At 42.7% G+C, this 14009-nt stretch overlaps 1 long non-coding RNA gene across 1 annotated transcript; it reads left to right on the forward strand.

Annotated features, from left to right (window-relative positions):
* Positions 1-9675: 9675 nt before the first annotated feature.
* Positions 9676-12248, forward strand: LOC123379182. The gene is made up of 2 exons (XR_006583337.1): positions 9676-9850; positions 11928-12248. It is a non-coding gene; the product is annotated as an uncharacterized LOC123379182 (long non-coding RNA).
* The last annotated feature ends 1761 nt before the right edge of the window (positions 12249-14009 follow it).

Here is a 14009-nt window from a genome sequence, read left to right on the forward strand (position 1 = left end):
CTGGAAACGGAAAGCCACACTCACCCCCTATGCTTCTGTGTCAACAGCTAATCAGCAGTAGTAACACAATCATTAAACCAACCCAAAAAACTGTTCTGGGATCTAGTTTGGAAATTCTACTTGAAACAGACGTGTGTATGAGATGACCTCTTGCAGATACAGAAATGCCAGAAATTTGCTTAAGAATAGAAGTCCAAGGTAGATAAGATCTTATCTCCAGTTTTGTCTTTAAAGGCTAGATTTGATATATTCTTTTTTTTTTTAACTTTTTTTTTTTCAACGTTTATTTATTTTGGGGACAGAGAGAGACAGAGCATGAACGGGGGAGGGGCAGAGAGAGAGGGGGACACAGAATCGGAAGCAGGCTCCAGGCTCTGAGCCATCAGCCCAGAGCCTGACGCGGGGCTCGAACTCAGGGACCGTGAGATCGTGACCTGGCTGAAGTCGGACGCTTAACCGACTGCGCCACCCAGGCGCCCCTAGATTTGATATATTCTTAAGAAAAAAAGTAGCTTAAATATTATCAACATATATTATGGAGTTTTATTTTTTTATTTTTTTTTAATGTTCATTTATTTACTTTTGAGAGACAGTGCACACACGTGTGTGCGTGCGCGCGCACACACACACACGCACAAGTGGGGGAGAGGCAGAGAGAGAGACACAGAATGTGAAGCAGGCTACAGGCTCTGAGCTGTCAGTGCAGAGCCTGATGTGGGGGCTGAACCCATGAACGGTGAGATCATGACCTGAGCCAAAGTCAGACACTTAACAAACTGAGCCACCCAGGTGCACCTGGAGCTTTTTTTTTTAAGTTTATTTATTTATTTTGAGAGAGACAGAGACAGTGTGAGTAGGGGAGGGGCAGGGAGAGAGTGAGAGAGAGAGAGAATCCCAAGCAGGCTTCACACATCAGCACACAGCCCGATGGTGGGGCTCAAACTGACAAACTGCAAGATCATGACTTAATCCAAAATGGAGAGTCAGATGCTTAACAAACTGAGCCACCCAGATGCCCCATGGAGTTTTATTTTTTCAATGTCTATTTGTTTTGAGAGAGAAAGAGATAAATAAGTGGGGGAGGGGCAGAGAGGGAGAGAGAGAGAGAGAGGGAGAGAGAGAGAGAGAGAGAGAGAGAGAGAGAATACCAAGCAGGCTCTACCCTACCAGTGCAAAGCCCAACAAGGGGCTCAATCTCAGGAACCATGAGATTAGGACCTGTGCTGAGATCAAGAGTCACTGGATACTTAACCGACAGAGCCACCCAGGTACCCCTATCATGAAGGGGTTTTTTAATGTTTATTTATTTTTGAGAGAGAGAGAGAGTGTGTGTCTGCACAAGCAGGGAGGGGAAGAGAGAGAGGGGGACAGAGGATTTGAAGCAGGCTCCATGCTGACAGCAGAGAGCTCCATGCCCCATGTCCAGCTTGAATGCAAAAACCATGAGACTATGACCTGAGCCAAAGTTGGATGCTTAAGTGTCTGAGCGACCCAGGCGCCCTCCTAGTATGGAATTAAAAAAAAAAAAAAAAAAACAACGATTACTTTTCCTTTTATTCTTCCTCTTATTTTCACATTCACATGTTTCAATAAAGACATGAACAAGTCTCTTTGAGAATCATATAGTTGATCCAGCTGAAATCAGCAAAACCAGTATTCCTTGGGGGGACAAAAATCGGCCAGAAAAAAGATACACTTTTTTCTTTTTTTTCCTTTTTTTAAAAGTTAATTTATTTATTTTGAGAAAGAGAGAGAGAGCAGGGAAGGGGCAGAAAAAGAGGGAGGGAGAGAGAATCCCAAGCAGGCTCCACACTGTCATCACAGAGCCCGATGCAGGGCTTAAACTCACAAACCTTGAAATCATGACCTGAGCCAAAAATTAAGAGTTGGACACTTACCGACTGAGCCACCCAGGCACTTCAAGATACACTTTTTTCTAAGTCAAATTCACATTTGGGATTTATTGTGCAAGTGCTGCTAATAAATTCAAAGAGAAGCTTATATACTGTTGATTGTGGCCGATTGCGTGAATGGCCTCAAACCTTCACCCCCTACTTGTATCCGTGTCCTTTGCCCTGTGACTTTGCAGTTCCTCACTAGGGGCAAATCTGTTTCTTTATTCCTTGAATCTGGTCTCAGACACATGACTTGGTTGGCCAATAGAAAGAGGTAGAATGGACAGATGTGCCCATACCATGCCTCAGCCCCAGCCTTTCTGCTGGTCATTTCCTACTTCTGCCATTGCCATGACAGGCATGTGCCTGGATCATCCGTGGGGTTTCAGGAGAAGGATAAGGAACATGTGAAGCAAAGCTAACCCACTCCAAATAAACCCAAACTAGATTGACCATCCCTGAGATACAGGAGGGAGCCCAGCCAAGATCAACTAAAACCTGTACGTGCAGGAGAAAAAAGGTCTACTGTTTCTAAGCCCCTGAGATGTCATGCTTGTCTGTTATGCAACAATTTATGGTCACAACTAATAAATTGACCTTTCCTAATATTAACTGATACCAATGATGATGTTAACAATGCCACACTTTCTCAAAATATTTGTGACTGTCTGGTCTTGCCCCACCTTTATTAGCATCAGTGATAGATTGATTCTGAGTCATTATCATTTTAATCTTCTTGATAAACAATCCTCCTCGTGTTCTCTGAGTATCTCAGGCAAGGAGTTCTCAAAGGTTTGTGTGCCCAGAACTACCTGGAGGGCTTCTTAACACACAGGTTTCTGGAACTCATCTCCAGAGTTTCTGTTTCAACTGGTCTGCAGTCAGCATCGGACTGAGATTGTGCATTTCTCATGGGTTCCTAGGCAGTGCTGATGCTGCTGGTTCTAGGACCACACCTGAGAGCCACTCCCTTAGGCCATCAAGGGTTAAGCACAAGGTTGCCGGTTCACCTACCCATCTGTGTTTTCCCAAGACATGTTTTCCATCACCTTCTCCCTCCAGCCAATAAATGAGTGGGGCCAGAGCCAAGATTCCACAGCCTTCCAGATGAGTTCCCCCTGGAAGAGGCCGTCTCTGCAGCAAATAGCAAGCGAGGTCCCCCAAGCCACACAGCAGGGACTAAGCACATTCTCTGCCCCACATCTACAGTTATTTTAGGGACTTAGGAAGCTACCTGGCTTGCACCCAAGATGCATTGATTGAGGGGGATAAAAGAGAGTTCACACTTCTTCTGTGTCCACCTCAAAGCACTGTTCTTAAATTCCTCATCGCAGAATTCAGGGGTTTTACTGTCAGAAAAAAATCTTAGCCCCATCTATTTAAATGTGTGCAATCAATTTCCCTCTCAAATCTCCATGGCAGGTATTCTCATTTCTTCCCACTTGCTGTGTATGCAGTGGTCCCCCACTGGGAAAACAGAGTAGCTTTTACTCATGGTGCAGCTCAGCTCTGCCTGATTTCCTTTTTACAATGGTCTGAAGTCAAATTTGAACTCAGACACTTGCACATGGCTCTTTAGCATCAGCAAGAGTTGGCAGGGATCTGGGTCCTCTGAGTGATGTTTATTTGCAGTGCTGCCTCAGAAAATGAAACCAAATTAAAAAGCTGCCCCCTTGAAACTTAACGTTTTAAAATGCAATAGGGAAATAGTAAGCAATTATAAAGAACTGGCTAGCCTGCTTTACCTTTCATGTCCTTTTTTTTTTTTTTAATAAAGTATGGTTTTCATCTGTTAACTGCTACATTATTCTAACTCAATGGCTGTGCTTTGAAGAAGGGTAGGGTTGCCCTTGAGGTGTGCAAACACTTGCCCAGAGGCCTGGAGAACGTCTGGCACTTTTCTGTTCATAGCCTAGACTAGTGGAAATATTTCCAATCTGTGTACTGGAAGTAGCTTGACCCTATTTTGAAATTCTTTTCTATTTTGCTAAGAATTTCCGTAAGAATGTTGACGCTCAATAAGTCACAAGCAACCACTATTTTTTCTACAAGTAAAGTTGTACACTATTTGACATATTAAAACTAAAGTGTTATTTTCATTCAACAGATGTTAATCAAGCAGCTACTATGTGCAGGGACTGTGTCTGGCGATAGGGATCCGGAGATGCAAATATCCTCTCTTTCCGGGGCGCCTGGGTGGCGCAGTCGGTTAAGCGTCCGACTTCAGCCAGGTCACGATCTCGCGGTCCGTGAGTTCGAGCCCCGCGTCGGGCTCTGGGCTGATGGCTCAGAGCCTGGAGCCTGTCTCCGATTCTGTGTCTCCCTCTCTCTCTGCCCCTCCCCCGTTCATGCTCTGTCTCTCTCTGTCCCAAAAATAAATAAATGTTGAAAAAAATTAAAAAAAAAATTAAAAAAAAAAATATCCTCTCTTTCCTTCCAAAGTGCTTCTAAGACTTTTGATGAAACAGACCCCATCATGAGTAAGGATCCCTTCATTCATTCAACACATATGCATTGAGTGCCTGTTATGTCCTAGGCACAGTGCTTAAAAGCACACAATGATAATAAAGGTAGCCTTAGTTCCTGCTCAAAGTTTAGTCTTGTGAGCCAGATAGGTACAAGAAAATTGATAAATGCATGATTTGGGGCAACCATGTTGCAGGAACAGGGGGCAGAAGACTCTGTTTTGTTCTGTGAAGTCAGAGAACGCTTTTGGAGGAAGTAGCATTCAAGTTGAGATCTGAAAGTGCCAAAGAAGTTACAGAGAAAGGAGGAAGGGAAAGAAAAGAGGCAACAGGTCTGCAAAGGTGGTAATAATTGGTCACCCTTAAGAAATTGAAAGAATTGGTATAACAGGAAAGCATAAAGGCGGGGTCCACAGGGGATGACAGAGACACCCAGGCCCCTTCTCAAAGCCCATCCACTCAGTCCTTGGGCAGATGATTACCAGGGACTAGTTCTGTGCCCAGCCCTGCTCTACATGTTCAATATCCATCAGTGAGCAAAACAGGCAAAGAATCCTGCCCCCAAGGAGCTTATATTCTAGTGGGAGAAAAGCAGGCTATAGAGAAGAGATACAACAAGTAAATTTTACCATATAGGAAAACATATCAGTGAGATGAAGGGAAAAAAGAAGTCACACTAGTGCAAGAGGACAGAGAATGTGGGAACTCCTTGAAGAAGAAAAGGGTTTCTGTGTAAGGTAAACCCAGTAGTTGCTATAGAAGCTCCCTTATGTCACCTTGAGAGGGTCTCCCTACTTTGGTGCCACATGGACCCAGATGGTAGCACCTGGGCAAGTAGGTCCCACATATGGACGGGTAGATGGGGTTAGTCTGCAAAGATGGAAGGCCAAATGTTTCATCCATTATACCTTATATCAATTTTTTTAAGTCTTGAATTGACTTTCTTTTATGCTTGGCAATAGGTCTCCTGATGGCCAGTGGAACCCTCTCTCTGTTGAACCAAACTATTAACCTAATAGTTAATTAGTTTACATAACTAGTTTACACAAATAGTGAATTAGTTTACAATATTATCTTCTTTGAGTTGTTTGCTGTTACCTTTCAGATATAAAGACCTCTGCTTCTGTTTTGTTAATTTGTGTTTCTCTGACTAGCACTCATCAGACACTTTATTTCTTACCTGACATATCCTGCAATTTCAGGTAACTGCCACCTGGTGGACAAGGGTTTCTGAACTTACTGTTAAACCACAAAACAAATGAGCATCTCAGCTCATTTGAGCTGAACAAATGGAGAGTCTAAAGAGCATGCTTTCCCTCCTGGTTTTGATTTTTCTAAAAACATTGAACTCTATTTAAAAAGCCACTAAGCAAAGCATGATACTTGTGTGGATACCTGGAACACAAGGTTTCTACTCAACCTGGTCTTGGTTCTCCTCTGGACGTGTGCAGAAATAATAGGTCTTTCAGTTTTGGGCCTAAATCTTCCTGGTGTATATTCACAATGATACTTTCGACTCAGGGCAAACCAACAGTCCTGTCAGGCAGGACTCTGCCAACCATGCTTGTCCTGCAGGACGTGACCAAAGAACAGATACCTCATTCCTTCTGGATCCCCTTCTCCTTAGCTATTCCTGGCCTCTCTATCTTTATCAGAAGCAGAAAAGTCCCATAGCATATCTAGATATTGCGAAATCTCCTGATTGTATTTTTCCAAGTAGCAATTTCCCTGCCTTCTGGCTTCTGATTCTGAATTTTTCTCTACTTGAGAAATGTTCCAGTTTCCCATTCCCCTTTCTGATCAATAGCTGGCCTCTACCTACAATCGATTCCGTCTTCAACTAGCTCTAAATCATAGTATCAGAGAGAAACTGCTTTCTGTTCAAAGGTTTAGTGTTACAAAAATAGTCACAACAATACTAAAACAAAACATGTAACTTGCTTTTTATTTATGTAAGAAATTTGAATTTTTTTCTGTAGGTCCACGCTCCTCAGTTTTTAAATATCCCATACTTCTGTATGAAAACATTGGAACGTATTTACATCAGTCTTGGGATTCCAGGTAATGAGTCTAATTTCTCCAAAAGCAACAGACTTCCTCTACCCCCTACTCCCAGACAAAATTTCCTAGTCTGAGTTTAATACTAAAGGCATATTAATTTCTAGAGAAGTGCAACCTTCTATGTTTAAACCAGTAATTAGGACAGTGTTTATACAGAAGGTCTGATGTGCAATTGTCTTCTGGACATTCTGGATCCTTACGACCCAAAATGTGGCCCTTGACCATTCTCATTATCTAGTTGCTTGTCAGAAATGCAGAAATGGAAACTGTGCCACAGACCTACTAAATAGGAATCTGCATTTTTTAATATGAAATTTATTGTCAAATTGGTTTCCATACAACACCCAGTGCTCATCCCAAAAGGTGCCCTCCTCAATACCCATCACCCACCCTCCCCTCCCTCCCACCCCCCATCAACCCTCAGTTTGTTCTCAGTTTTTAAGAGTCTCTTATGGTTTAGCTCCCTCCCTAACTTTTTTTTTTCCTCCTTCCCCTCCCCCTTGGTCTTCTGTTAAGTTTCTCAGGATCCACATAAGAGTGAAAACATATGGTATCTGTCTTTCTCTGTATGACTTATTTCACTTAGCATAACACTCTCCAGTTCCATCCACATTGCTACAAAAGGCCATATTTCATTCTTTCTCATTACCACATAGTATTCCATTGTGTATATAAACCACAACTTCTTTATCCATTCATCAGTTGATGGACATCAAGACGGCATGGTATTGGCACAAAAACAGACACATAGACCAATGGAATAGAATAGAGACTCCAGAATTGGGCCCACAAAAGTATGGCCAACTAATCTTTGACAAAGCAGGAAAGAATATCCAATGGAAAAAAGACAGTCTCTTTAACAAATGGTGCTGGGAGAACTGGACAGCAACATGCAGAAGAATGAAACTAGACCACTTTCTTAACACTATTCACCAAAATAAACTCAAAATGGATAAAGGACCTGAATGTGAGACAGGAAACCATCAAAACCCTAGAGGAGAAAGCAGGAAAAAACCTCTCTGACCTCAGCCACAGCAATTTCTTCCTTGACACATCTCCAAAGGCCAGGGAATTAAAAGCAAAAATGAACTATTGGGACTTCATCAAGATAAAAAGCTTCTGCACTACAAAGGAAACAATCAACAAAACTAAAAGGCAACCCATAGAATGGGAAAAGATATTTGCAAATGACGTATCAGACAAAGGGCTAGTATCCAAAATCTACAAAGAGCTCACCAAACTCCACACCTGAAAAACAAATAATCCAGTGAAGAAATGGGCAGAAAACATTAATAGACACTTCTCTAGACACTTCTCTAAAGAAGACATCCAGATGGCCAACAGGCACATGAAAAGATGCTCAACGTCACTCCTCATCAGGGAAACACAAATCAAAACCACACTCAGATATCACCTCACACCAGAGTGGCTAAAATGAACAAATCAGGAGACTATAGATGCTGGAGACGATGTGGAGAAATGGGAACCCTCTTGCACTGTTAGTGGGAATGCAAACTGGTGCAGCCGCTCTGGAAAACAGTGTGGAGGTTCCTCAAAAAATTAAAAATAGATCTACCTTATGACCCAGCAATAGCACTGCTAGGAATTTACCCAAGGGATACAGGAGTGCTGATCCCAATGTTTATAGCAGCACTTTCAACAATAGCCAAATTATGGAAGGAATCTGCATTTTAATGAGATTCCCAGGTGATTCACAAGCAGTAAAATTTGAGAAGAAACGTAAATGGGATGATGTTTGGATGCCAGGATGTTCTTCCCAGACAAAAGAGTAATATGGAAGACAAAGTTGGAAAAGTCACATCTGGCTGTTACTTTGGACATTTCTCTTCTTTACCACTTAATACCACCACCGTTGAAGTCTTTCAGTGGATTCAGGCTTCTGACAGTCAGCACATCCAGGCTCTTGACAGCACATCCAGGCTCCTGGAAGACGCTGCAGTTCTCCTGCAGTGGAAGGTGCCTCCGCTTCCTCTCCTGCGGCTTTGACTACCCATGAAGCCCGTTCCTAAGTCTTCCATTGTCAGTCCTCTCTCCCTCCTTCTGAACCACCCCTTTGTCTAGCGTGGAGGATGCCTGGACTTAGGATAAGTTGGAATAAAAAGAAATAAGACTCTTTCATCCTCTTAACACCCCCTAGACCCCGGAGATTGGTGCTGCCCAGTAGAGCTTTCTGTGATGATATGCTTTTGTCTGCACTGTTCATTCTGCTAGGCACCAGCCACATGTAACTATCAAGCAATTGAAATGTAACTAATGTAGGGCACCTGGGTGGCTCAGTTGATTGAATGTCCGACACTCGATTTTGGTTCAGGTCATGATCGCAGGTTCATGGGATCAAGCCCCGTGTCAGACTCCACACTGAGCATGCAGCCTGCTTGAAATTCTCTGTCTCTCCGCCTGCCAGCCCCCCACTCACGCACACATGTGCGCCCTCTCTCTCTCCCTCTCTCAAAAAAAAAAAGTAACTAATGTGACTGAGAAACTGATTTTTTCATTCCCTATTTAAAATTTAAATCTTAATTAAAAATAAACAATTTTTAAAATTATTTCCCCAGTCACAATACCCACACTTCCAGTGCTGAATAGCCACCATGTGGCTACTGGCTACATTATTGGACAACACAAATCTAGATCATCCTCTTGGGGTTCCTTGGCTCCCCACCTTGCAGTTGCTGCTTGGGTGGTCCTTGCATCCTCGTTTGATGTCCAACCACAACAGCTCTAGCAACTTACAGGTATGTGTGCATGTGTGCAGCAGGCCAGAAATCTTTGTATCAGAATATGACTGCTGTTTTTATAATTACCACGTATGGTAAAACCTTGGATTGCAAGTAACTTGCTCTGCGAGTGTTCCACAAGATGAACAAGCATTTCTAATAAATAAATTCTAACTTGATAAATGAGTGATGTCTTGCAATACGAGGAGTACGTGATGCTGAATATCACACAATCACAACTGAGCCAATGGTTCTTCTCTTTCCTCCCCTTCTCACTGCAGGATTGTGGGTGATCATCTCCCATGCTCAGATACTCCCTCTCAGGCCTCAGGGTTTGGCAGAAATCAGTGATTTTTCAGAACGTTGGAAGGTGCCCACAACTGGCACTAGTGTATTTTTGTCACTTCAAAGCACCTATGGACAGTCTTTTGCTTTTCCATACAAGAGTAAGCTTAGGAATGTTCTGCTTCCTTCTAGGTCAGGCTGCCTGCAGATATAGACCCTTTCCTCTGCTGCCTTATTGCCAGTTACATTAAGTACAGTATGTGACAAGAGTTTATTAATACTGTACTGTAGTCAACATCCATGTGAGCATGTGCAATGGCCCCCATGCAGAAAAATATTCCATTGAGCCAATAGACAGCAGCAATTCCACTAGTCTCTCTCACACCAGCTGCGAAGGTTTTCAAAGGTAAGTGCAGGTTAACGTGTTCGTTTTTCTTTATACTTTGTATTTTCTTCATTATTTTGTATTGTATTACTGTATTGTAACCATTCTTATGTGAATATATTTGGGTTATGGAACGAATCATCTGAGTTTCCATTATTTCTTGTGGAGAAGTTTGCTTTGATATACAAGTGCTTTGGATTACAAGCATATTTCTGGAAAGAATTATGCTCACAAACCATGGTTTTACTGTATTTCCTTACCTAGCATAAAACTTCCCTAGAAACTAAAGCTCAAATGAGGTTTTTCTATTTTTTAAAGTGCTCTAAAAAGGACCCCCAAAAATGACCACCTTGTAACAACCTCAATATAGTTGTAAACTGCTTCAAGAAATTTCTTCTTTCAGAGACTCCAGAGGTATAGAAAGGGAGCAGCCCCATTAGCAAGCTTTACCACCAAACATCTGAATGTGTTAAAAAGAGAAATCAAATGTTCTGATTGGCTAATAAGAAGTCTGAGCAGGGACTAATGGACCATAATTCTCTCTCCAGAATTTATGAGGATTCATCATCATTTAATTAACAATATAAATATTAAAAAAACATTTTACAATAAAATTTTATAATTGTAATAAGACATCCTAGCACATGAATTATGGGGTACTAATTCCCACCCAGTTTTGTTGAAACTGGACATGAATGAATACATTAAAATGCATACTATGTCATGTCTTAGCATATAAAAAATAAAGTGGCAAAAAAGGGCTCAAAATTCAAAATTCTATCCCCTAAGAAAATAAGTGAAGAAATTCAATGAAAATGTAATTTATTGGGTTTGAGTTTTTATTCATTTTTCCACTAGTAATTACATTACCCACACAAGAGACAGTTATTGAAGAGGTTCAAAAAAATTAAACTGTCTTTTTTTTACTCTAGATTTGTAAGCTTTCACTGCTCTGCAGAGAGGCCATGTTTTTTCCTCCTAAATCACCCCATAATTTAAGAATGCAATAATAATAAAATATCAGCAGTCAGCAGAACACAAGGATCAGAATTTTCTGAACAGCAGCCCCAAATCATATCCAGTATCATAATCATTTGCTTACAATTATAATAATTAACATTCATGGATGTTTACAATGTACCCGGCACTGTGCAATGTGCTTTGCACATATTATCTCAGTGAATATTTACAATAACCCATGAGGTTATCATTTTCCTGTTAACCCATTTTACAAGTGAGAAAATTGAGGCTTGGGGGTGTTGAGTGAGTTGCCCCCGAAGCTAATAACTGGTAGAGACAAGATTTGAACCCAGGCAGTCTAATACTAAAACCTAGCTCTCCAGCCACACCATACCTATAGGGCAGCCAGTGAATTAACTCCACTGACACCTTAAGGAAGATGAAAACAGACAGATAAGAACTAAACCATTGTCATCAGAGTTTAGGCAGCAGCTTGGTGAACTTGAAGCAACAAGGCAATGCTGGGAGACCAGCAAATCCCTGGGAGTTGAAGAGAGATCCCTTCAGGGGATACGCCCGTGGAGACCATAGATCAGAAAAGCGCTTCTGGGAACCCACTGAATAAAATAAATGTGGCAACAGGGTTTCACGACTGCAAGTATTTAGATATTCAAAGGTTCAGCATTAATTTTAAGGATCTGGTTACAGTAGGGAACATTCAGAGATTTGGTGGAGGGTATAGTAGCTCCTGGGAAAAGATGCGTCCGGACAGTGAGACACTCTAGTGCAAGCACAATGTTCAGGATCAGGGAGGAGAAGGGAGTAGCCTGAGCCTGAGTCCTCAAGGACGTCAGCAGGACCCTGGGGCCAGGGCGGGGTGTGCGGCACAGGAGTGGGCAGAGTGGACGGGCCTTCAGCACTGACAGCGGCGCCGGCTGCACAGATGTTGGGTCTGGGCATCATCTGCAAACAGGGGTGCTCCTGGAGAACGCCCAACCAGGACGGAGAAACACAGAGGGTATCCTGATGACTGGGTTTGCAGAACATGTCAGGCACATCTTGGGAGGCCCAAAACTGGAGGGGAGCTGGGCAGAGTCACGTTCTGTGACTACCCTGATGTCTTGATTTTCCTTTCCAGACTGACGTGTGACTCCTGTTTCTGGCCCAGGAGGAGAAGCACATAGTGTCACCTGTCAGTGGTCTGGAGTTTGACCGAGAGGGCAATACCAGTCCCAAAACAAAATTAAACAAGGGCTCCAACGTCTGTCACATGCTGAAATTCAAATGTGAGCAATGGGGGCTTAGGAGGAGAACCCCGACACAAGGCACTTCTTAAGACACAGATCCTTGTCCAGTTACATTCATTTGACTATTAGCCACTCTGTTAGGATTGCTCTCTGGAGAAGCCAAAATCTGAACCATTCTATGGACTTCTGTAGATAAAGTTCAAACCACTGAATTCTAATCCTACCATAACCTTATCATTTAATTCAGAGACTGCCCAAAGAAAATCTAAGCCTTATGGTTCACTTGACCCCTACTTGTGCCCTAGTTTATTGGTTTTGTTATCTTCATGCCCTACACCCCAATATCCACCTAGGTGCAAATCAATAAATTGCCAGGTGAATAAACAGGGTCCAGACAGAGAGCATTGTCCTCCATGGTGCTACATGCCACTGTATCCTTATGTTGAGGCAAATGCTAGGGTCCACGATGATGACCAAAAAAAATTCAGAGCCAAGTGAAAATCCTGCATAAAACTTACTGAGCATTCTTTTTAATTTTTTTAATGTTTATTCATTTTTGAGAGACAGAGCATGAGCAGGAGAGGGGTAGAGAGAGGGAGACACAGAACCCGAAGCAGGCTCCAGGCTCTGAGCTGTCAGCACAGAGCCTGATGCGGGGCTCAAACTCATGGACCGTGAGATCATGACCTGAGCCGAAGTCAGAAGTTTAACCGACTGGGCCACCCAGGCACCCAGAACTTACTGAGCATTCTAAAACTCACCACAAATACAGCTCCCCCACCCCCTTCTCCCTGTCACCTGACCTAACCTCTACACACCCCACCCCCTTTCTGAGAATTACAATCCAACCTCATCTCGTTCATGAGTAAATCATGTTCAGATTTCTTTCCTGTAACTATAACCAAGCAAGAATGAGGTCTGTCATTAGAACCATGCTGGCTAGTGTTTTATACTAGCTGGGGAAAGTACATATTTGACTATCTCTTTCTACTATGCAATCCTGCTCCCCAGAACTGATTCCTGGGCTTGGGGTGAGGGATGGCGGGAGAGTGGTGGGATTAAGTCAGGTTATCAGGTGATTTAGAGAGGAAATCAGTAATCATCAATCCTTACACTTAGCGAGACAAGTATCATGAAACAGAGCTACAGGCAGAATTTCAGACCTTCAGATATTTGGACCATATAAAGCAAAGAAACAATAGACAAACATAAAGAAGGTGTTGAAATGTTAATTAGGGATATAAAAGTAGTGAGTGGGTTTACTGGGCCTTAAGAAAACCTGGTAGACCAGCATAACATTTTCTTGTACCAATAGATAGGCTTTCAGAAAACTTTTGCCTTTCAACTTTTTCTTCTTGCAACTAGACCAGATGGTAAGCATTGCCTTGGGGAATCAGAGAATAAAAGAAGCAGAAGTGTTAAAGTCGTGGCCCAGATTTAAAGCAGAAAAGATTTGAAGAATACACAATCAATAAGAAGGCCAGTTTTTTCAAACCCTGAAGAAAGAAAAGAGCTAGAAAAGGAGAGAGAATGGGGATCAAGCCAGATAATCAGACTTCAGTCGGCGTCCCTAAGAAGGGGTCCAAATCCCTGCCACATCATCCCTAGGCTGATTCCAGGGCTGGGAGATGAAGCAACAGAGTGTCCCCAATTAATCTGGGAAGACAAAGGCAGAGAAGACCAACACTTCCTACCATATGGGCCCAGGAGAGCCGGAAGGTCTAGAGTTCTCCACACCCCAGTGTGAGGTTGGAGCCACTGGGTAGAAGTACCTGCTTGGAGTGTCCAGGAGAAAAGACTTAAGACAGTCTCACCAGGTAATAAAATGCAGACAAGAGACAGCCAACCAGCGAGGGCTGTCTAGCTGGACAGGAAGGACACAGTAGTGGATGCATTTGGGGACCACAGAGGACCAACGATAGTGCAGTAGCTGACTGCATGAAGATAGGACTTCCTAGTAGTAGATGACCTGG

This window comes from Felis catus, chromosome C1 (genome assembly GCF_018350175.1).
Source record: "Felis catus isolate Fca126 chromosome C1, F.catus_Fca126_mat1.0, whole genome shotgun sequence".
NCBI classification, from domain to species: Eukaryota; Metazoa; Chordata; class Mammalia; order Carnivora; family Felidae; genus Felis; species Felis catus.